General features: G+C 45.2%; 1 protein-coding gene and 2 long non-coding RNA genes across 6 annotated transcripts in view; all 3 read left to right on the top strand.

Annotated features, from left to right (window-relative positions):
• The window catches only part of LOC127002318 (T-box transcription factor TBX1-like), a 147,764-nt gene that overhangs the window by 123,462 nt on the left and 2,354 nt on the right, over positions 1–21,948 (top strand). The window lies entirely within an intron of this gene.
• On the top strand, positions 7,591–8,390 carry LOC127002322 (uncharacterized). 4 transcript variants are annotated; one of them, XR_007755948.1, is made up of 4 exons: positions 7,591–7,692; positions 7,735–7,944; positions 8,113–8,154; positions 8,238–8,390. It is a non-coding gene; the product is annotated as an uncharacterized LOC127002322 (long non-coding RNA). The 4 variants fall into 4 exon arrangements; XR_007755946.1 differs by lacking the exon at positions 8,113–8,154; XR_007755945.1 differs by having other exon boundaries at positions 7,735–8,154.
• LOC127002319 (uncharacterized) overlaps positions 21,750–21,948 on the top strand; it is a 1,160-nt gene continuing 961 nt past the window's right edge. The window contains exon 1 of the long non-coding RNA XR_007755942.1: positions 21,750–21,917. This is a non-coding gene — a long non-coding RNA (uncharacterized LOC127002319). The remainder of the gene's footprint in view (positions 21,918–21,948) is intronic.

Raw genomic sequence — 21,948 nt, 5'->3', positions numbered from 1 at the left:
GCGCAAGACCTCTTACTTCCTCTCATATGTCAGCTATTTACTACCTTTAAATGAATTTAATTAAGTAATTGGATAATCAAATAAGGTCATATAGTGTTAAGATTGTTTCGTTTTTAGGATGATAACAATGATTTTGTATAAATAACACGACATAAGAACATAAGAAGAACATATGAACATAGGAGTCTGCAATAGGCCGATAGGCCTGTATGAGGCAGCTCCTCTGAACCTAAGCTCCCGTGTAGCTCCCGTGTATCTTACCCCACCTAATATCGCTGTCCATGAATTTATCTAATCTATTTTTGAATGTGACAATTGTATTGGCACTCACCACGTGACTGCTAAGCCTATTCCACTCATCCACCACCCTGTTAGTAAACCAATTTTTGCCTGTGTCCCTGTTGAATCTGAATTTATCCAGTTTAAACCCATTACTTCGTGTCCTACCCGGTTCTCTTACCAACAAAACCTTATGAATGTCTCCCTTATTAAAGCCCTTCATCCATTTATAAACCTCGATCATGTCTCCACGCACCCTTCGCCTTGCTAGAGAATGCAAGTTTAACTGTTTGAGTCTTTCCTCTTGACAACGTTTCACTTGACAACGTTGTATTTTAACGTTGTCAAGTGTCGCAGTATTTGTACAAAATCTTTATTATCATCCTAAAAACGAAACAATCTTAACACTATATGACCTTATTGGGTTATCCAGCTACTTAATTGATGGCACTCGTCCCAAGTGGCGCTATAACAGCTGTCCTACTAGGGGTATGACATATTCTTCAACATTTCCATGAATAGGTTTTATGAGCATGGTGGTAATTTGGCCATTCTACAGGACCATAAACGTGAAAAAAACATTCATTAAAACCCGATTAATCCCCGTTTCGGCCTTTGGAAATCGTTGATGTGACAGGCGGAGACATCTGAGCATACCGACTCTAGACAACCGCTGGTGAAGGTTGTGTGGCACTGGTCCGCGGGGCTGAGGGAGGTTTGGGGGGGGCGAGTGTGTGTTCAAAGGGAGGAGGGGCGGCAACTGTGATGGCTGGGGACACAATGAAACAATATTATCGATAATTTCTTTGACTCTCTCTCTCTCTCTCTCTCTCTCTCTCTCTCTCTCTCTCTCCACCACCACCACGGAGGTAACGAGGGCCGCGCTGCCACACACCGAGTCATCTAAATTTTATGTGAATGCTAGTGCTCTCTCTCTCTCTCTCTCTCTCTCTCTCTCTCTCTCTCTCTCTCTCTCTCTCTCTCTCTCTCTCTCTCTCTCTCTCTCTCTCCTTTTATTGTCCATTTCCAAATATTTCTCTCTCTCTCTCTCTCTCTCTCTCTCTCTCTCTCTCTCTCTCTCTCTCTCTCTCTCTCTCTCTCTCCTTTTACTGTCCATTTCAAATATTTTCTCTCTCTCTCTCTCTCTCTCTCTCTCTCTCTCTCTCTCTCTCTCTCTCTCTCTCTCTCTCTCTCTCTCTCTCTCTCTCTCTCTCTCTCTCTCTCTCTCTCTCTCTCTCTCTCTCTCTCTCTCTCTCTCTCTCTCTCTCTCTCTCTCTCTCTCTCTCTCTCTCTCTCTCTCTCTCTCTCTCTCTCTCTCTCCTTTTACCGTCAATTTCCAAGTATTTTCTTCCTCTACTCTTCTTTCTCTACCTCCATCTCTTTTTTCTCCATTCCCATTGTCCCGTGAAACTGCTACATTATTAACATTAGTAATAGCATTATGACACCGCCGCATCGTCATTGTACTTATCTATCATGCCCTTTCTTTCATATCACTCACCGTAGAACTGATTAACAATGCTACTTTTGATACCTGACTTTGGGTGTCACGTGACCTGTGGCCGAGAGGTGAGCAGCTCGTTGGAGAATGAATAATGTGCTTCTCCGTGAGTTATGGGAGTTGGAAAGTTTCGTTTAGTCGGCGCAACATCTGTGGTCATATGCCGGAGAGAGATAGGAGGGGGAAGGAATTATAGGAGAAGGAAACAGATCCCAGGAGACGGGACACACTGGGCCGTATTTTAAGACACATCAACTATTTCTAAAGGTCAAAGAGGGGATCAATCTGGTTTTCATGAGTTTTTTTAAGGTTCATGGCACAGAGGAAGGGTCAAACTACCACCAGGGTCATAAAACTATCCCTGGAAAGGCCTACAGCTCCTACGAAAGCCTTGTCAAATATGTGGACTTGGGCGACGAACTGTTTTAAAATACGACCCACAACCCCCGATTAATACCTGGTACCCATTCACTGCTGGGTGGACAGGGGCGTAGGGTATCGGAAAAGCAGCCCAAATTTTTTTCCACTCCTCCCGGGAATCGAGGAAGAGGAGGAGGAGAGGAAGCGTTGGGTAGCGATGAGGGGACTGGGGAGAGGGAAAAAGGGGATAAGGAGGAGGAGGAGGAGGAAGATGAGGGGAGTTTGCTGAGGGGACGGGTGGCGACCAAGACACCTTAAGATTTATAGCATGAGTATGTTGCCAGACGCACAACCATTACTGCCCAAACTGTCGTACCCCCTCCCCCTCCCCCACCCCCACCCCCACACACACAGACGTATATTACCCTCGTTTATGGCGGGGCGTGTGTGTGTGTGTGTGTGTGTTGGTTCAGCTGGCCACGCCCATAACATTGTCTTGGAAGCGACCCAGCGGGCTTACGTTTTCTATATACTGGCGCTCCGCACATTCCTCAGCGACGGAAGATTTAATGGCTTCACAAATTACCCCCAGTGTTTAGGTAGGGCCCCGCGTCTCCCCCTGTAACTCAAACCTGTCAGAAGGAGCCTCGCGATAGTTTGGGTGATATTTCAAAGCCACGAAGGCAAGACAGGAGTAAGCACACCATTTCTCTGTCCACAGTTGCAGATACACCAGACAGCATCCATCGGTTCTCTGTGCAGGAAGGGGTGAAGGAATTTGCGTGAAAGGTGATATCGAGATTATGACGCTGGCGGTAAATGTCGGTCGAAGAGATGTAGTGGTTATTTCTTTATTTCCAATTTTAATCTCTCTCTCTCTCTCTCTCTCTCTCTCTCTCTCTCTCTCTCTCTCTCTCTCTCTCTCTCTCATATTAAAGAAAATGTGGTTTTTTTCAGTCAATCTATTATTTACCTTCCTCCTCCCCTCTCCCTCCTCCTCCTCCTCCTCCTCCTCCTCTTTTTTTTATTCTGTATCTTCATCACCATCATCATCATCATCATCATCATTTTCTTTTTCATTTCTTCTTTTTTCTTGTTGTTGTTGTTGTTGTTGTTGTTGTTGTTGTTGTTGTTCTTGTTCTTCTTGTTCTTGTTCTTGTTCTTCTTTTTCTTCTTCTTCTTCCTCTTCTTCTTCCTCTTCTTCTTCTTCTCTACCTACACTCCCTCCTCCTCCTCCTCCTTGCTCTTCACGTTCTTCCCCAGTGCCATCTTCCCTTTGTGGCTCAAGCCGTAAACAATGAGTGGCACTGATCGGCGCGCCACGTCAGCCCTTAGTGACATAGGAGGGATGTATCATTGTTACGAGGTCCATCACTCTGCCACACATAACAGCCGCTCCCCCACAAAACACATAACAGCCGCTCCCCCACAAAACACATAACAGCCGCTCCCCCACAAAACACATAACAGCCGCTCCCCCACAAAACACATAACAGCCGCTCCCCCACAAAACACATAACAGCCGCTCCCCCACAAAACACATAACAGCTGCTCCCCACAAAACATAACAGCTCCCCACAAAACACATAACAGCTGCTCCCCACAAAACATAACAGCCGCTCCCCACAAAACATAACAGCCGCTCCCCACAAAACACATAACAGCTGCTCCCCACAAAACATATAACAGCTGCTTCCCCACAAAACACATAACAGCTGCTCCCCACAAAACATAACAGCCGCTCCCCCACAAAACATAACAGCCGCTCCCCCACAAAACATAACAGCCGCTCCCCCCCACAACATAACAGCCGCTCCCCCACAAAACATAACAGCTGCTCCCCACAAAACACATAACAGCCGCTCCCCACAAAACATAACAGCTGCTCCCCACAAAACATAACAGCTGCTCCCCACAAAACATAACAGCTGCTCCCCACAAAACATAACAGCCGCTCCCCCACAAAACATAACAGCCGCTCCCCCACAAAACATAACAGCCGCTCCCCCACAAAACATAACAGCCGCTCCCCCACAAAACATAACAGCCGCTCCCCCACAAAACACAGCCCGTCACTGCCCGAGCTCCTCTTTCCCCTCTGACGTAAGGGCTCCTCAGGGTGACACGACAGGAGGGGCGGCGGTCGTTCCCTCGGATTACCGTATCAGACAATACTCCCCCTCTATAAATCGGACAAGGCAGGTGTCAGTGAAATGGCGTTCTGCTGGTTTATGGGCGAAGACGGACGGTGTGCCAGCCAGTTAAGGCGTGCCGGGCGGCTGTCACCTGAATGCGGCGGCGTTATTCACGGGGCAGAGGTGTGTCTGTGCTGGCCGCAGGTGAAAAGTGAGAATTAAATTTCTTTTTTTTTTTTTTTGCAACAAAGGAGACAGTTCAAGGGCACAAAAAAGTAAACAATAATAAAAAAAAAAAAGCCCGCTACTCGCTGCTTACAAAAAGAATCCAAAGAGGTGGCCGAAAGAGAGACATAATAATATGATAAAGGTCAAGTTTTCGGCTTTGGTCTTGACTTACGTAATTCAACTATTTCCCAAGCTGATCAGGGGGATTGGTCGTATTATAAGACATTTCCCGCCCAAGAACACATATTTGACAAGGCTTTCGTAGGAGTTGTGGGCATTTCCAGGAGTAGTTTTATGACCCTGGTGTTAGTTTGACCCTTCTTCTGTACCATGAACCTAAAGAAACACTCATTTGACAAGGCTTTCGTAGGAGTTGTGGGCATTTCCAGGAGTAGTTTTATGACCCTGGTGTTAGTTTGACCCTTCCTCTGAACCGTGAACCTAAGGAAACACTCATTAGAACTCGAATGACCCCCTCTTTGACCTTTAGAAATTGTTAATGTGAGAAGCGAGAGTGTCTTATAAATACCAACCTCAGACCCTCATCAAGGCTACGGCCGTGCAGAATGTTTTGTGTTATACGAGGGGCAGCGAGGGCGAGGCTTCACAAGGCCCTCTGAAGGTTGTTGATTCAGCAGTGTTGTTCTGGGTGGCATTTGGTAACGAGATTTGGTATTGGTAGATATTATTGAAGGAGAGGAAAGTTGGGGAGCCGGTGACTGAGTAGATAGCGTGCCGGCGCCTTGGTTCGCGTCCCGCCCGGTGTCATAAGCTGGGGGTCAATGATGAATTGCGGGGGGCAGCATGAGCCAAGCAAGGCGGCGCCATTACAAAATACTTGCCTGGGCCACAATGGACTGGGGCAGACCATCAGACCCCAACAAGATAGCCTACCGGCGCCATAGGCGGAAACGTAAAAAAATAAAATAAAAAAAGCAGTAGCAGTGACTAATAACAAAGTATCAGGACGAAATTGACCTCTCTTTATGGACACTCCTTTGACCTCTATTCAGGAGCAGTAAGTAGCGGGCTTTTTTTATATATTTTTCTTTACGGCCTTGAACTGTCTCCTTAGCTGTAAAAAAATAAAAATAATAATAATTTTTTTTCTCGGTTGAAGGACCTGAAACACCATCGGACTGAAAGAAAAAAATTGTAACTAATTTCTATATACAATAATTTCCCTTCACCCTGTCTAGTATGGCTGAACCTCACAGCAACAGGTTTGTAGCAAGCTTACTGAGCCATAACAATGCCTCAGCTCCTGGTTGCTGCTGCTAAGCGTGACCGCATGGCAGACAGGAAACATAGGGTCATATTACAAGACACATCGCCACCCAAGAACACATATTTGACAAGGAGTAGTTTTATGACCCTGGTGGTAGTGTAAGTCTTCTTCTGTACCATGAACCTGAAGAAACACTCATTAGAACACGACTGACCCTCTGTTTGACCTTTAGAAATAGGTGAAGTGAGAAGCGAGAGTGTCTTAAAATACCAACCATAACGTTTACATTGTTTGAGTCGGGGCGGCATCATGGAGATATTTAGGCGTCGGGAAGCCGGCCACGTCGGAACACGAGAATGGCTCTCCTCAGTTAAGAAAGAGTGTGCAGGGTCAGTAGAGCGTGCCTTTGCTTGGTAGAGATGACAAATTCCTGAGGTGCCGCGTGGAATGTCTCGGGGGCTTCGTGGTGCAGTGGTTAGCACACTCGGCTCACAACCGAGAGAGCCCGGGTTTGATTCCCGGGCGGAGTGGGCGGTTTTTCCGATGCCCTACGCCCCTGTCCACCCAGCAGTGAATGGATACCAGGTATTAATCGGGGGTTGTGTCCCGTCTCCTGGGGTCTGTTTCCTTCTCCTATAATTCCTTCCCCTTCTGTCTCTCTCCGGCATATGACCACAGGTGTTGCGCCGACTAAACAAAACTTTCCAACTTTTCCGCGTGGAATGTCTAAAAATGTTCCGAGGTATTATTCGAGTATACCGCGGGCCCTCTTGTATGTACCAGCCACACACTTGGAGCGGCGTCGGCTGTCGAGCCACAGCCGCAGCCGTACATCGCAGCCCCGTGCCACAGCCTCAGGTTAAAGTAAACCGTACTATGTGCCTTCCGCATAATGGCCGTCTAGCGAAGACATTCATAACCAGAGGCTACTTTCCGGTGGATCCTGATGGTCGGTCCAAGGCTTCTTCCCGGTGGGGCCTGATGGTCGGCCCAGCCCGTTCTGGCGCAGGCGAGTGTTTATAGTGGCGCCATCTTGCATTGGCTCATGCTGCCCTCCCGGAGCTCATCTTTAATGCTAGAATCTAGAGTCAGGGTTGATAGGTGGTCTTCTGGACAGCATGTGGGTAGTTTTAAGCCACTCGGCGGCGGCTGAAAAATCCCAGCTTGGTGGCACAGGGAGGGGATTGAACTCGCGTCGTCCTGAACGCGGCACCGTCACGCTATCCATTCAGCCACCGCCTGTCGTGGATGGATTTCAGGGTGTAGTTAAACCTAGTTAGCGTATAATTATGCTTACAGAAGTTTCTTAGTATAAAGTGTGAAGTGTCCAGTCAAGGATCAGTAATTCCCTAACTGTTATATACAACCCCTTCGGCGAAAAGTATTCTAATGTAGGACCTGCATGGTGTCTTAAAAAAATATGAGTCTTCGTGCAGCGAACGGAAGTATCTAGCGGAACTAAAGGAGCTTACCTCTCCCTGTGGTAAAGGGGAACCAAAAACCATGAAGCAACTCCTCGTCAACCCCTTCACATATTTCCCGGTTTTGTATGTTTTTCCTTTTTACTGTACCGGCAAGTGGCTTTATCAGCATAGGAAAGCTTTAAAGTATCACAAAAATATCGTTCTGTGCACGAACCTTTGCTTCATTTTATTTTCAAATACTGAGGTTCCGGTGTGGCGACTTCTGCCATCCCGTGTTATGAGACATCCCATTCTGATCTGCGCATGCGCTGATGTTTACTAACCAGTGTGTTGATATTGTGGTTTGTCCAGGCAAGATGGCGGCAATATTATCTCATTTATCACATATTTACCGACATACAAGGGGTGCAGGTTGTCTCATATATCACATTTACTGACATACAAGGGGTGTAGGTTATCTCTTTTATCACATTTACTGACATACAAGGGGTGTAGGTTATCTCATTTATCACATTTACTGACATACAAGGGGTGTAGGTTATCTCATTTATCCCATTTACTGACATACAAGAGGTGTAGGTTATCTCATTTATCACATTTACTGACATACAAGGGGTGTAGGTTATCTCATTTATCACATTTACTGACATACAAGGGGTGTAGGTTATCTCATTTATCACATTTACTGACATACAAGGGGTGCAGGTTATCTCATTTATCACATTTACTGACATACAAGGGGTGTAGGTTATCTCATTTATCACATTTACTGACATACAAGGGGTGTAGGTTATCTCTTTTATCACATTTACTGACATACAAGGGGTGTAGGTTATCTCTTTTATCACATTTACTGACATACAAGGGGTGTAGGTTATCTCTTTTATCACATTTACTGACATACAAGGGGTGTAGGTTATCTCTTTTATCACATTTACTGACATACAAGGGGTGTAGGTTATCTCATTTATCACATTTACTGACATACAAGGGGTGTAGGTTATCTCATTTATCACATTTACTGACATACACGGGGGTAGGTTACCTAATTAATCACATTTACTGACATACAAGGGGTGTAGGTTATCTCATTTATCACATTTACTGACATACAAGGGGTGTAGGTTATCTCATTTATCACATTTACTGACATACAAGGGGTGTAGGTTATCTCATTTATCACATTTACTGACATACAAGGGGTGTAGGTTATCTCTTTTATCACATTTACTGACATACAAAGGGTGCAGGAAGAAACTTTCATATTTCAAGCAATTTTCAAATTCAAAACATACGTCATCATTTACTTAAAAAATAAATAAACTTGGGTGGGATGGATCACAATAGGCAGTCGACATAAGACACGGTACCTTGTTGAAATTCATCCACACTCTTTTTGTAACCAAAGCTCGCGCATGCGCAGATCAGTATGGGATGTCTCACAAGTCACAATCCGGGATGGCAGAAGTCGCCACACCGGTATTATTTTTATTAGCCAGGCAAATGCTTATACTAATCCTCGACGCTAGCTGAGTTTTATTTGTATTTTGAACCAATGTTTCTTGCTTTGCTAATTCATTGAAATGTTCCCGTTCTAGAGCACTGATATATAGTGCTGGCTTTCGTAAAATTTGAGAATCCATTTTTAGAACACTGTAACTGTCACTGTTTTGAGTCTGGTAAACAGATTGGCGTCGCAGCAACAAATCTAGTTCTGATATGTTGCTGGAAGTGATTTTTCATAATCTCTGCATCAAAAATAGTATGTAAACTTTGTATCTCATCATATTTTAAGTGCTTTGATACGTGTAAAATACACTAATTATCTGGGTTTCTCAACTCGTTTGGGTCAAATTTTCCAACATTCCTAGTAAAGGCAACTTCATTGGTGGACCTGAAAGCAGTTCTTTTTGATACCGGTCAGCGAACAACCTCCATACCATACGTGTTCTTTCCGGAGAGGAGAAGCGATTCATTGATCATCTGGTTGTTATGATAGTGAAGGTCTCTGTCTTCCTCCAGATTTCAAAGAGATCCGTCATTTTATGAAGAAAAAATGTCAAGAACTTCAGGCTTAAGGGACTATTACACTGGGCAAATTTTCCGTTGATCTCCAGTCAAACCACGATTTCCGCTGGCGTGGTTCTCATGTTTCCGTGGTTGTCTGACGTGTCCACGATCTTCCAAAGCTACGGCAAATTTCACCGAAGGACGACGGTATTACTCACCATCATCATCAGCAGCAATAACAAGAAACAAATGAGAAACACGCTAGCGGAAATCGTGGTTTGACTGAAGATCCACGGAAAATATGCCTCTTTAGTGAACCAGCTCAGCGGCGGCCCTACAGTGCAACACGAGGCTGAGATTGGTATTATAAGACACTCTCGCTTCTCACTTCACCTATTTCTAAAGGTCAAAGAGGGGGTCAGTCGGGTTCTAATGAGTGTTTCTTCAGGTTCATGGTACAGAAGAAGACTCACACTACCACCAGGGTCATAAAACTACCCCTGGAAACGCCCACAACTCCTACGAAAGCCTTGTCAAATATGTGTTCTTGGACGGTGAAATGTCTTATAACGCGACCCTCAGTGAGATTACGCATTTAAGGGAAGAAAAAGTCCAAGCTGTTACAGGAACATAATGCTCTTCATACCCCCTGAAAACAATATTATCTTAACACCAATTAGTTTCTCCCCACTCCTTGGTTGTAGAAGTATTAAAATTTCTCGTAAAAAAACTTGAGTATAAATATATAACCATGAAAAAAAGTTAAATTGTGGAAGCGAAGACTGTGGGAGCCAGAAGCATCCTCTGGTGGCCGGCCGGGTAACTAACCACATAAACAAACACCCGTCACTCCTCTCCCTCCTCCCCTGCCTCCCTCGCTACACCACGGAGAGTGTAAATATATTCCCAAGATACACTAACACGCCGCCTTAAATGACTGCCATCTACAAAGGGGCAAAGGGACGGGAGATAGGGGGATAAAAAGGGGGAGGAGGATATGTCGCACGGCTGGCAGCGCGGTCAGAGTGGTGGCGGGAAGAAAGTCGTACATCACGGAGGCGACCGAGCGTAGCAGACATTCAGACACACGCCGCCACGCTACCTTCGCCAAAGAGGGTCGGGGGTTGGGGGAGAGCGGGGGGGGGCGGAGGAAAAAGAGTGGCAGAGGGGATAAATACTCTACTTAAGGGCTAGGAACCTTTACTTTCTTACCTAAGCAATGTATGTGGCGTTGCACCGGCGGAGTTTCTACTGCGGCAATAATTTCTGGTACTTTGCGCATTGCCTCGGCGACTCTCTCCGACTCTACGGCCCCACGTGAACACTTAATGGTTGTTACTGTTTCTTTTAGCGGGGATAGTTATGGTACGGTGGCGGGTATGAATGTACGAGATTTTATTACCATGGCGGGTTTCAATGTACGAGATTTTATTACCATGGCGGGTTTGAATGTACGAGATTTTATTACCATGGCGGGTTTGAATGTACGAGATTTTATTACCATGGCGGGTTTGAATGTACGAGATTTTATTACCATGGCGGGTTTGAATGTACGAGATTTTATTACCATGGCGGGTTTGAATGTACGAGATTTTATTACCATGGCGGGTTTGAATGTACGAGATTTTATTACCATGGCGGGTTTGAATGTACGAGATAGGCGCTTCATTGGCCCCTGAGCATGTGTTGGTCGGGAACCCATCATCTAAAAGCACAGGGGGAGTGTGTCATCCTGGCTACTACAGTTTACCTTTCCGAAGCTTACAGGTACCCACTTAACGACCAGCCCGAAAAGTAAGATGGAACAGGTGTGAATGTGTGTGTGGGGGGTGGAGGGGGTGGCGGTTTGCATGGTGATTGCTCAGGTGGGGATTCGAACCCAGGCTCAAAGATTCATAGCTAGGTGTGCTAACCACCACACCACGGAGCCCTTGCATATTAAAAAGAAATTAACTAAATTAAACGTTGATCATTCGGGGTCGTAATTTCAGGCAGGACAAGGAGGGGTATAGACCCTTCAATATTTTTTTTGCTTTTTTTTTTTATTTCCCCAACTTAAGCATGCTCTCTCTCTCTCTCTCTCTCTCTCTCTCTCTCTCTCTCTCTCTCTCTCTCTCTCTCTCTCTCTCTCTCTCTCTCTCTCTCTCTCTCTCTCTCTCTCTCTCTCTCTTATTTCTTTATTTATTTTACATATTGCAATTGAATACATCTCTCTCTCTCTCTCTCTCTCTCTCTCTCTCTCTCTCTCTCTCTCTCTCTCTCTCTCTCTCTCTCTCTCTCTCTCTCTCTCTCTCTCTCTTCTTTTTTTTCTTTATTTATTTTTACATATTGCAATTGAATACATCTCTCTCTCTCTCTCTCTCTCTCTCTCTCTCTCTCTCTCTCTCTCTCTCTCTCTCTCTCTCTCTCTCTCTCTCTCTCTCTCTCTCTCTCTCTCTCTCTCTCTCTCTCTCTCTCTTCTTTTTTTCTTTATTTTTACATTTTACATATTGCATTTGATACATCTCTCTCTCTCTCTCTCTCTCTCTCTCTCTCTCTCTCTCTCTCTCTCTCTCTCTCTCTCTCTCTCTCTCTCTCTCTCTCTCTCTCTCTCTCTCTCTCTCTCTCTCTCTTTTTTTCTTTATTTATTTTTACATATTGCAATTGAATACATCTCTCTCTCTCTCTCTCTCTCTCTCTCTCTCTCTCTCTCTCTCTCTCTCTCTCTCTCTCTCTCTCTCTCTCTCTCTCTCTCTCTCTCTCTCTCTCTCTCTCTCTCTCTCTCTCTCTCTCTCTCATAAACCCAAGATGCCCTTTAGCCCCCCCCAAAAAAATCTGGCAAAATTACAAGCCTGACATTGGATGGAATTGTTCATGGTTCATTTTTTAATACCTCAACCACTTTCAGAATTTCGAACTTCTATTTTAAAACGAATTTCTCTTTCCTTTTAAACTAACCTCCAAGCTTTTTTTATGGTTCATCTTCTTTCCCCTCATTTCCCACATGTTTCCTCCCCCTCCTCCTCCTCCTCCTCCTTGGTCTCCTACCTCACACGTCGCGGGAAGATCAATTATATAAGAATTAAGAGGAGCGTCATAGATCACAGTAATAGTTTCCTGAGGTACCCTTTACATCAGACGGGGAAAGAGGGGAGGAGGAGGAGGAGGAGGAGGAGGAGGAGGAGGAGAAAGAAGAGGAAGAAGATCAGGGGTAGGAGAGGGAGGAGGAAGATCAGGTAGAGGAAAAGGAGAAGGAGGAGGAGGAAGACAAGGGGTAAGAGGAGGAGGAGGAAGAGGAAGAAGAAGAAGAAGAAGAAGAGGAAGATCACGGGGTAAAGAAGGAGGAGGAAGATCAGGGAGAGGAAAAGGAGAAGGAGGAGGAGGAAGACAAGGGGGAAGAGGAGGAGGAGAAAGAGGAAGAAGAAGACGATGAAGATCACGGGGTAGAGATGGAGGAGGAAGATCAGGTAGAGGAAAAGGAGAAGGAGGAGGAGGAAGACAAGGGGTATGAAGAGGAGGAGAAAGAGGAAGAAGAAGAACAAGAAGTAGAAGAAGAGGAAGAGGAAGATCACGAGGTAAAGAAGGAGGAGGAAGATCAGAGGAGGAGAAAGAGAAAAAGGAGGAGGAGGAGGAGGAGGAGGAGGAGGAGGAGGTGGGTGTAAGGAAGCTATAATTGTATTCATAATTCAAGATAATTAGACCACAGATACCGAGTGCCAAGTGTGTGTGTGTGTGTGTGTGTGTGTGTGTGTGTGTGTGTGTGTGTGTGTGTGTGTGTGTGTGTGTGTGTGTGTGTGTGTGTGTGTGTGTGTGTGTGTGTGTGTGTGTGTGTGTGTGTGTGTGTTGATCTCTCTCTCTCTCTCTCTCTCTCTCTCTCTCTCTCTCTCTCTCTCTCTCTCTCTCTCTCTCTCTTAACTGCCGCTGTCAAAATAAAATATAAGAATCAGAAACAGTAAAGCAGAAGACTCTTTTTACTCCTCCTCCTCCTCCTCCTCCTCCTCCTCCTCCTCCTCCTCCTCCCTTCCTCCTCATTCTTCAACCCAGAGAGAGAGAGATAGAGAGAGAGAGAGAGAGAGAGAGAGAAGGCTGAAATGTATCTTTCTTTTGTAGAGTTTTTGTTTTTGTTTCGTATTTAGTCTGCAGTCCATCTCTCTCTCTATCTCTCTCTCTTCATTCTCTAAGCTTTGTCTCCTTTCTTTTTTTTCTCCTCATTCCTGTTCCTTCCTTCCTTTCTTCATTCCTCCCTCCGTCATTCCTTTCCTCTATTCTCCCTCATTCGTCTTCTCCACCTCCCTCAATCACCTCTTCCTTCTTCTCTCTCCTCTCATTTTCTCATTTTTTCATCTGTTCTTTTGTCTCCCTCTTTCGCAGTCTCTCCTTTTCTCTTTACCATTTCTCTCTTCTCCCTTATTCCCCTCCTCCACCCTCCTTCCATCCCTTCTTTTATAGTCTTCCCTGTCTCTGGCATTCATATTCTCCCTCCTTCCTCTTTATCATTCTCCCAACCCGCCTTCTCTTCCTTTCCCTTCCTTCCTCCTCCTTTTCTCCCTCCTTCAGAAATATGCATTCACTAACTAAAATGTTCGTCACTCTGGAGTTCAGGGCGAGACAGTCTTTACCCAACAATAAACTCTCTTTCTCTCCCTCCTTCCCCTCCTCCCTTCCTCTCCTTCCCAGGGGGCTTCGTGGTGCAGTGGTTAGCACACTCGGCTTACTATCGGGAGCGCGCGGAGTGGAAAAATTTGGGCAGCTTTTCCGATACCCTACGCCCCTGTCCACCCAGCAGTGAATGGGTACCAGGTATTAATCGGGGGTTGTGTCCCGTCTCCTGGGGTCTGTTCCCTTCTCCTATAATTCCTTCCCCTTCTGTCTCTCTCCGGCATATGGCCACAGATGTTGCGCCGACTAAACGAAACTTTCCAACTCTCCTCAAACTTTCTCCCTCCCTCTTTCCTTCTCCTTCGTCTCATCAAACTCTCTTCCTTTCCTCTCTTTCCTCCTCTCAAACTTCCTCCCTCCCTCTTCTCTCCTCCCTCTCCTCTCCTCCTCTTCTTCTCTCCCCCATCAACTCCCCCCCTCTCTCCTCCCTTTCCTTCCTTCCCTCCCCCCCCCCCCCCTCTCTCTCTCTCCAGTCTTTTTTCCATTTTTTTCTCGAATTGATCCTTCCCTCTCCTTCCCAGCCCTTCCTTTCCCTTCCTTTCCCTTTCTACAGTGGACGAGGGGGCGGGAGAAGGGAAAAGGGTGATCATGAGAGACAGACAGACAGACAGACCAGACAGACAGACAGACAAGTATTAAGAAGTAGAGGAGATAAGAAGCAAGGAGAATTAAAAGAAAGAAGAAGAAAGGAAGGAAGAAACACGACTCGGGCAGACAAGAGATGGAAGGGTAGATAGTTTGTACAAATGATCGAAACTTGATAGAGATAAATGCATACCGAGATAGCGAGACGAAGGGAGAAGGGAAGGAAGGAGGGATGGAGGGGAGGGGATGGTATGGAGGGGTAAAGGAGAGGGGAGAGCTTAGGTAAGGAATGAGAGGAGGGATGGAGGTAATGTCGAGAGGCTGGAGGTAAGGAAGGGAAGGTGAGGGGGCCAGCGTGTGTGGCAGCGTGCCCCAAATGCTTCTCTGACACTTCCCTCACTCACCCCCGACTGATGGCCTCACCACCGCCACCACCACCACTACTACTACTACTACTACTACTACTACTACTACTACTACTGCTACTACTACTACTACTACTACTTTTTTTTCTACTACATATAAGATACCTCCACCCGTGTTTATTTTCCCGACACATAATCAGGGAGGCCTACTACTACTACTACTACTACTACTACTACTACTACTACTACTACTACTACTACTTTACTTTGGTGCCTTTTTCAGAATCTCTCTCTCTCTCTCTCTCTCTCTCTCTCTCTCTCTCTCTCTCTCTCTCTCTCTCTCTCTCTCTCTCTGGGCCTCACTTTCCTCTTCCTCTTTCCTTCCTGTCTTTCTCATTTTCTTTCCTCTCCTTTGTTCTCTCTCTCTCTCTCTCTCTCTCTCTCTCTCTCTCTCTCTCTCTCTCTCTCTCTCTCTCTCTCTCTCTCTCTCTCTCTCTCTCTCTCTCTCTCTCTCTCTCTCTCTCTCTCTTTATCTCCTTTTTCCTTCCTGTCTCTCATTTTCTTTCCTCTCTTTAATTCTCTCCATTCTATTCTGGTTTACCTTCCCTCTCTTTCTGTGCCCTTCCTTAATTCCTCTTTATCTACGCTTCCTCTCTTTTCCTTCTCTCCCTTCCCTTTCTTTCAAACACTTCTTATCTCCCTTCTTCTTTTATTTTCTCCAACTTTTTTTCCTTCCCGAGTTGTAACAGGAATTTCTATCAGTGCCACCTCTCACACCACATAGCCACTTCCACCTCTCCACCACACGAACACTCCACTGTCACTCTGTTCCACCGTCACCGCGAAATCACACACCATCAATGCCCCGCCTACTATATATCATCACTGTCAATGCTGTCATATCCAGTACCTCCCTCACTCCCATGTTCTTTCTCCCATGATATACCCACTCCCACCACCACCCCCACTAACCACTACCACCATTGTCTTCTTAAAATCCACCTAAGCTTCCACTTCCCTCACCAGTATTATAAGTAGATTTTTTTAAACTCCTTATTGGTATTTATTAAAACCTAACCTAACTTGTCCCATTACCAACCCTTCCCCTATCCACAAGTCCCATTACCAACCCTTCCCCTATCCACCAGTCCCATTACCAACCCTTCCCCTATCCACCAGTCCCATTACCAACCCTTCCCCTATCCACCAGTCCCATTACCAACTCTTCCCCTATCCACCAGTCCCATTACCAACCCTTCCCTTATCCACCAATCCCATTACCAACCCTTCCCCTATCCACCAGTCCAATTACCAACCCTTCCCCTATCCACCAGTCCCATTACCAACCCTTCCCCTATCCACCAGTCCCATTACCAACTCTTCCCCTATCCACCAGTCCCATTACCAACCCTTCCCCTATCCACCAATCCCATTACCAACCCTTCCCCTATCCACCAGTCCAATTACCAACCCTTCCCTTATCCTCCAGTCCCATTACCAACTCTTCCCCTATCCACCAGTCCCGTTACCAACCCTTCCCCTATCCACCAGTCCCATTACCAACTCATCCCCAATCCACCAGTCCTGTTACCAACCTTCCTTATCCACCAGTCCCATTACCAACCCTTCCCATATCCACAAGTCCCATTACCAACCCTTCCCTTATCCACCAGTCCCATTACCAACCCTTCCCCTATCCACCAATCCCATTACCAACCCTTCCCCTATCCACCAGTCCCATTACCAACCCTTCCCTTATCCTCCAGTCCCATTACCAATCCTTCCTCTATCCACCAGTCCCATTACCAATCCTTCCCTAACCACCAGTCCCATTACCAACCCTTCCCTATCCACCAATCCCATTACCAACCCTTCCCCTATCCATCTGTCCCATTACCAACCCTTCCCCTATCCACAAGTCCCATTACCAACCCTTCCCCTATCCACAAGTCCCATTACCAACCCTTCCCCTATCCACCAGTCCCATTACTAACCCTTCCCCTATCCACCAGTCCCATTACCAACCCTTCCCCTATCCACCAGTCCCATTACCAACCCTTCCCCTATCCACAAGTCCCATTACCAACCCTTCACCTATCAACCAGTCCCATTACCAATCCTTCCCCTATCCACCAGTCCCATTACCAACCCTTCCCCTATCCACCAGTCCCATTACCAACCCTTCCCCTATCCACCAGTCCCATTACCAACCCTTCCCCTATCCACCAGTCCCATTACCAACCCTTCCCCTCTCACCTAACCTAACCTAACCTAACTTAACAGTGATGTGGCCAGCTGAGAATTATAAGAGCTGGATTTCCATAGTTAAAAGTCGACATGTTACAAACTCAGTCGTAAATAATGATATAAAAAAATCAACAAAATCAACTAACCGCGCCTTGAAAAACGGGTAAAAACAAAACAAATGAGCCGCATTATTGTTGATAAGAACATAAGAACATAAGAACATAAGAACGTAGGAGTCTGCAAGAGGCCGGTAGCCCTGTACGAGGCAGCTCCTTTGACCCTAAGCTCCCGTGTATCTAACCCCACCTAATATCGCTGTCCATGAATTTATCTAATCTATTTTTGAATGTGACAATTGTATTGGCACTCACCACATGACTGCCAAGCCTGTTCCACTCATCCACCACCCTGTTAGTAAACCAATTTTGCCTATGTCCCTGTTGAATCTGAATTTATCCAGTTTAAACCCATTACTTCGTGTCCTACCCGGTTCTCTTACCAACAAAACCTTATGAATGTTTCCCTTATTAAAGCCCATCATCCATTTATAAACCTCGATCATGTCTCCACGCACCCTTCGCCTTTCTAGAGAATGCAAGTTTAACTGCTTGAGCCTTTCCTCGTATGGCAAGTTTCTCAACCCCTGAATCATCTTAGTCATCCTCCTCTGCACCGATTCTAACATTCTGATATCCATTCTATAGTAGGGTGACCAGAACTGAACCGCATAGTCAAGATGAGGTCTAACTAATGCTAAATATAGTTTGAGGAAGACTTCAGCGCTTCTGTTGCTTACGCTCCTTGAAATAAATCCCAGTACCCTATTAGCTCGATTTCTAGCTTGAATGCATTGTGCCCTTGGACGGAGATCAGAGCTCACTAAGACCCCTAAATCCCTCTCGCACCCAGGTATTATGCACACGACTCCACGACCAACACCATAACCACCACCACCTAATCGAACCACGAGTCTTGCTTCCAAAATCACTTATATCCTTACAACCATGATTGCCACGTCGCTTAACATTGCTATACTTCCACCACCATCACCACCACCACCATCACCACCATAGTCATTAGATTCAACAGAAGTTATGACAGATGCAAAAATTGAATGATCATCTCCTGAGTCGGATATGTAGTACTGTTGTTTCATTTTTCAATAGTGTCTTGTTCGTGTCTTCTTCTTCTTCTTCTTTTTACTTCTTCCTCCTCTTTTTCTTCTTTTTTTTTTTCTTCTTCTTCTTCTTCTTCTTCTTCTTCTTCTTCTTCTTCTTCTTCTTATTATTATTATTATTATTATTATTATTATTATTATTATTATTATTATTATCATTATTATTATTATTATTATTTATTTATTTATATTTATTTCTTCTTTTTCTTCGTGTTCTTTTTCTTCTTCTTCTTCTTCTTCTTCTTCTTTTTCTTCTTCTTTTTCTTCTTTTTTGTTTTTCTTTGTCTTCTTTTTCTCTTCTTTGTCTTCTTCTTCTTCTTCTTCTTCTTCTTCTTCTTCTCCTCCTTCATCTACTTTTTACTTCTTCCTCCTCTTCTTCTTCTTCTTCTTCTTCTTCTTCTTCTTCTTCTTCTTCTTCTTCTTCTTCTTCTTCTTCTTCTTCTTCTTCTTCTTCTTCTTCTTCTTCTTCTTCTTCTTCTTCTTCTTCTTCTTCTTCTTCTTCTTCTTCTTCTTCCTTCCTCCTCCTCTTCTTCCTCTTCCTCCTCCTCCTCCTCCTCTTCATCATCATAATCATTATTTTTTTACGCTCCCTCTTCTACTACTCTTTATTTATTTTTTTCCTTCCTCCGCCTCCTCCTCCTCCTCCTCCTCCTCCTCCTCCCACCGCTACCGTCGTCGTAAAATATGGCGGTATGAATCATTTCCACAAAAAAACTTCGTGTGATATATATGAAACAAATATGAGAGAGAGAGAGAGAGAGAGAGAGAGAGAGAGAGAGAGAGAGAGAGAGAGAGAGAGAGAGAGAGAGAGAGAGAGAGAGAGAGAAGAGCAATAAGTGACGCAAAACTATATACGTTTCTCATAAATATGTGACGTCACGGCCCATCTGGCTACGCGCATCAGACGTGTGTGTGTGTGTGTGTGTGTGTGTGTGTGTGTGTGTGTGTGTGTGTGAGAAAAAGTTGGAAAGTTTCGTTTAGTCGGCGCAACATCTTTGGTCATATGCCGGAGAGAGACAGGAGGGGAAGGAATTATAGGAGAAGGGAACAGACCCCAGGAGACGGGACACAACCCCCGATTAATACCTGGTACACTGCTGGGTGGACAGGGGCGTAGGGTATCGTGTGTGTGTGTGTGTGTGTGTGAGAGAGAGAGAGAGAGAGAGAGAGAGAGAGAGAGAGAGAGAGAGAAGTTGGAAAGTTTGGTTTAGTCGGCGCAACATCTGTGGTCATATGCCAGAGAGAGACAGGAGGGGAAGGAATATAGGAGAAGGGAACAGACCCCAGGAGACGGGACACAACCCCCGATTAATACCTGGTACCCATTCACTGCTGGGTGGACAGGGGCGTAGGGTATCGTGTGTGTGTGTGTGTGTGTGTGTGAGAGAGAGAGAGAGAGAGAGAAGTTGGAAAGTTTCGTTTAGTCGGCGCAACATCTGTGGTCATATGCCAGAGAGACAGAAGGGGAAGAAATATAGGAGAAGGGAACAGACCCCAGGAGACGGGACACAACCCCCGATTAATACCTGGTACCCATTCACTGCATGCTGCTGGGTGGACAGGGGCGTAGGGTATCGGAAAAGCCGCCCAAATTTTTCAACTCCGCCCGAAGCCACGAAGCCCCCAGAGAGAGAGAGAGAGAGAGAGAGAGAGAGAGAGAGAGAGTAACACGTTGTTAGAATGAATCGCTCTCTTCCACGAACACTCCAAGGGTCATCAACACACGATTACACATTCAGCCACCGTTGCCAGATTATCGTACTCAAGAGCCGTGTATTTCCCGGTTTCATAACTGTTAACAAGAAGCACCGATAATTAACCACTTAAACGACAAACATATATGAAGGCAGTTTTTTGGGTGATGAAAGCAGTTGTTCTGTCGGAAGTCGGCAAATCTGTACGACAATCTGGCATCGTTTCATTCAGCACCTTCGAGCATACCTACCCCCCTGCCCCCAAACCCTCCCACGGTGCGTTCCAACGGGTAACCTGTACAGCAAGAGCAAGAGCAAGAGGGTAATGCTCACACGCTTCGTTGTTGTAATTTTCTACTTGACTTCTCTTTTGGCCATCCATGTATACTTGCTTTTATAGAAGGAGTGATTAGCGGGGTTTTTCTCATTTATTTTTTGCCCTTGAGCTGCTTCCTATACTGCCAAAAAAAGTGTGTACTCTAAGATATCTATTTATTTATTTATTTATTTTACAACAAAGGAGAAGACAGCTCAAGGGCACAAAAAAGTAAACAATAATATAAAAAATCCCGCTAATAATAAAAAATCCCGCTAATAATAAAAAATAGCCCGCTAATAATAAAAAAGCCCGCTAATAATAAAAAAAAGCCCGCTAATAATAAAAAAAGCCCGCTAATAAAAAAATAATAATAACAGACCCCAGGAGACGGGACACAACCCCCAAATAATACCTGGTACCCATTCACTGCTGGGTGGACAGGGGCGTAGGGTACCGGAAAAGCCGCCCAAATTTTTTCCACTCGGCCCGGGCATCGAACCCGCGCTCTCTCGGTCGTGAGCCGAGTGTACTAACCACTGCACTACGAAGCCCCCTTGGTGGGTGTGAGGGTCGTGCGTAGGAGTGTGGGTGACGGTAAGCGTTGCTGGAGACCAAGGATCGGGAATTCGTAATAACAGACAAAATTCACGTTCACTGATTAACTTTCCTTCATCCAAGCTGGAGAGCAGCAAACTCACCAAAGCCTGACCCACACAGCGGCAGACTATTACCACACCGCCTCCTTGAAAGTCAATGATGAACATTCTTCCTCAAGACCTCACTGATCGGGCCATGACTCCAGTTGGCGTGACCTGATGACCCCTCTTGACCCTTCACCCCCCCGTGAGGCATTCTGAGGCGAGCCGCGGCGTGTGTGAGCAAATCCCATCGCCCTTTTAAAGTAAATGTAAAGTTGTATACATAGTTTACCATGTTGTTGTGTTTTTCATTGATTGTACTGATGAGGAGGAGGAGGAGCAGGAGGAGAAGGAGGAGGAGGAGAAGCCTGCAGCAGAAGCACATTAAGACGACGAAAAAAAAAGACAACGAAAAAAAACGACGAAAAAAAAACGACGAAAAAAAAGACGAAAAAAAAAACGACGAAAAGAGACGAAAAATGACGACGAAAAAAAAAATGACGACGAAAAAAAAAACGACGAAAAAAAAACGACGAAAAATGACGACGAAAAAAAAAGACGAAAAAAAAACGACGAAAAAAAAGACGAAAAAAAAACGACGAAAAAAAAAAGACGAAAAAAAAGACGAATAGAGACGAAAAATGACGACGAAAAAAAAAAAGACGACGAAAAAAAACGACGAAAAATGACGACGAAAAAAAAAAAAGATAAATAGAAAACAGGTAAAAAAAAATATAATAAAAAGAAGAGAAAAGAAAGATTAAGAGGAGAAGGAAGATTGTTAGCTGATTCAAGAGGGGATGAGGTTATTTTCCCTAATATTCCTAATGTTGTTACAGTTGTTCCGGAAATAAAAATCATGGTACTGTTGTTAATAAATGACCTTTACGACGACAAGAATAAAGATAAATAAATTGAAGATCATTATCCCGTCCGCTGCGATTGGCATGGATATCCCTTCACTGGTAGCCTGGTAACATACACTCCCAGGTCTTTCTCTGCCTCTGTGGTGGATAGTGGAGTGTTTCCCATGTGGTATTGGTGTGCTGGATATCCCTTCACTGGTAGCCTGGTAACATACACTCCCAGGTCTTTATCTGCCTCTGTGGTGGATAGTGGA

The sequence above is a fragment of the Eriocheir sinensis genome, chromosome 23 (genome assembly GCF_024679095.1).
Source record: "Eriocheir sinensis breed Jianghai 21 chromosome 23, ASM2467909v1, whole genome shotgun sequence".
Classification (NCBI taxonomy): Eukaryota; Metazoa; Arthropoda; class Malacostraca; order Decapoda; family Varunidae; genus Eriocheir; species Eriocheir sinensis.
This window is presented reverse-complemented; position numbering and strand designations above follow the sequence as displayed.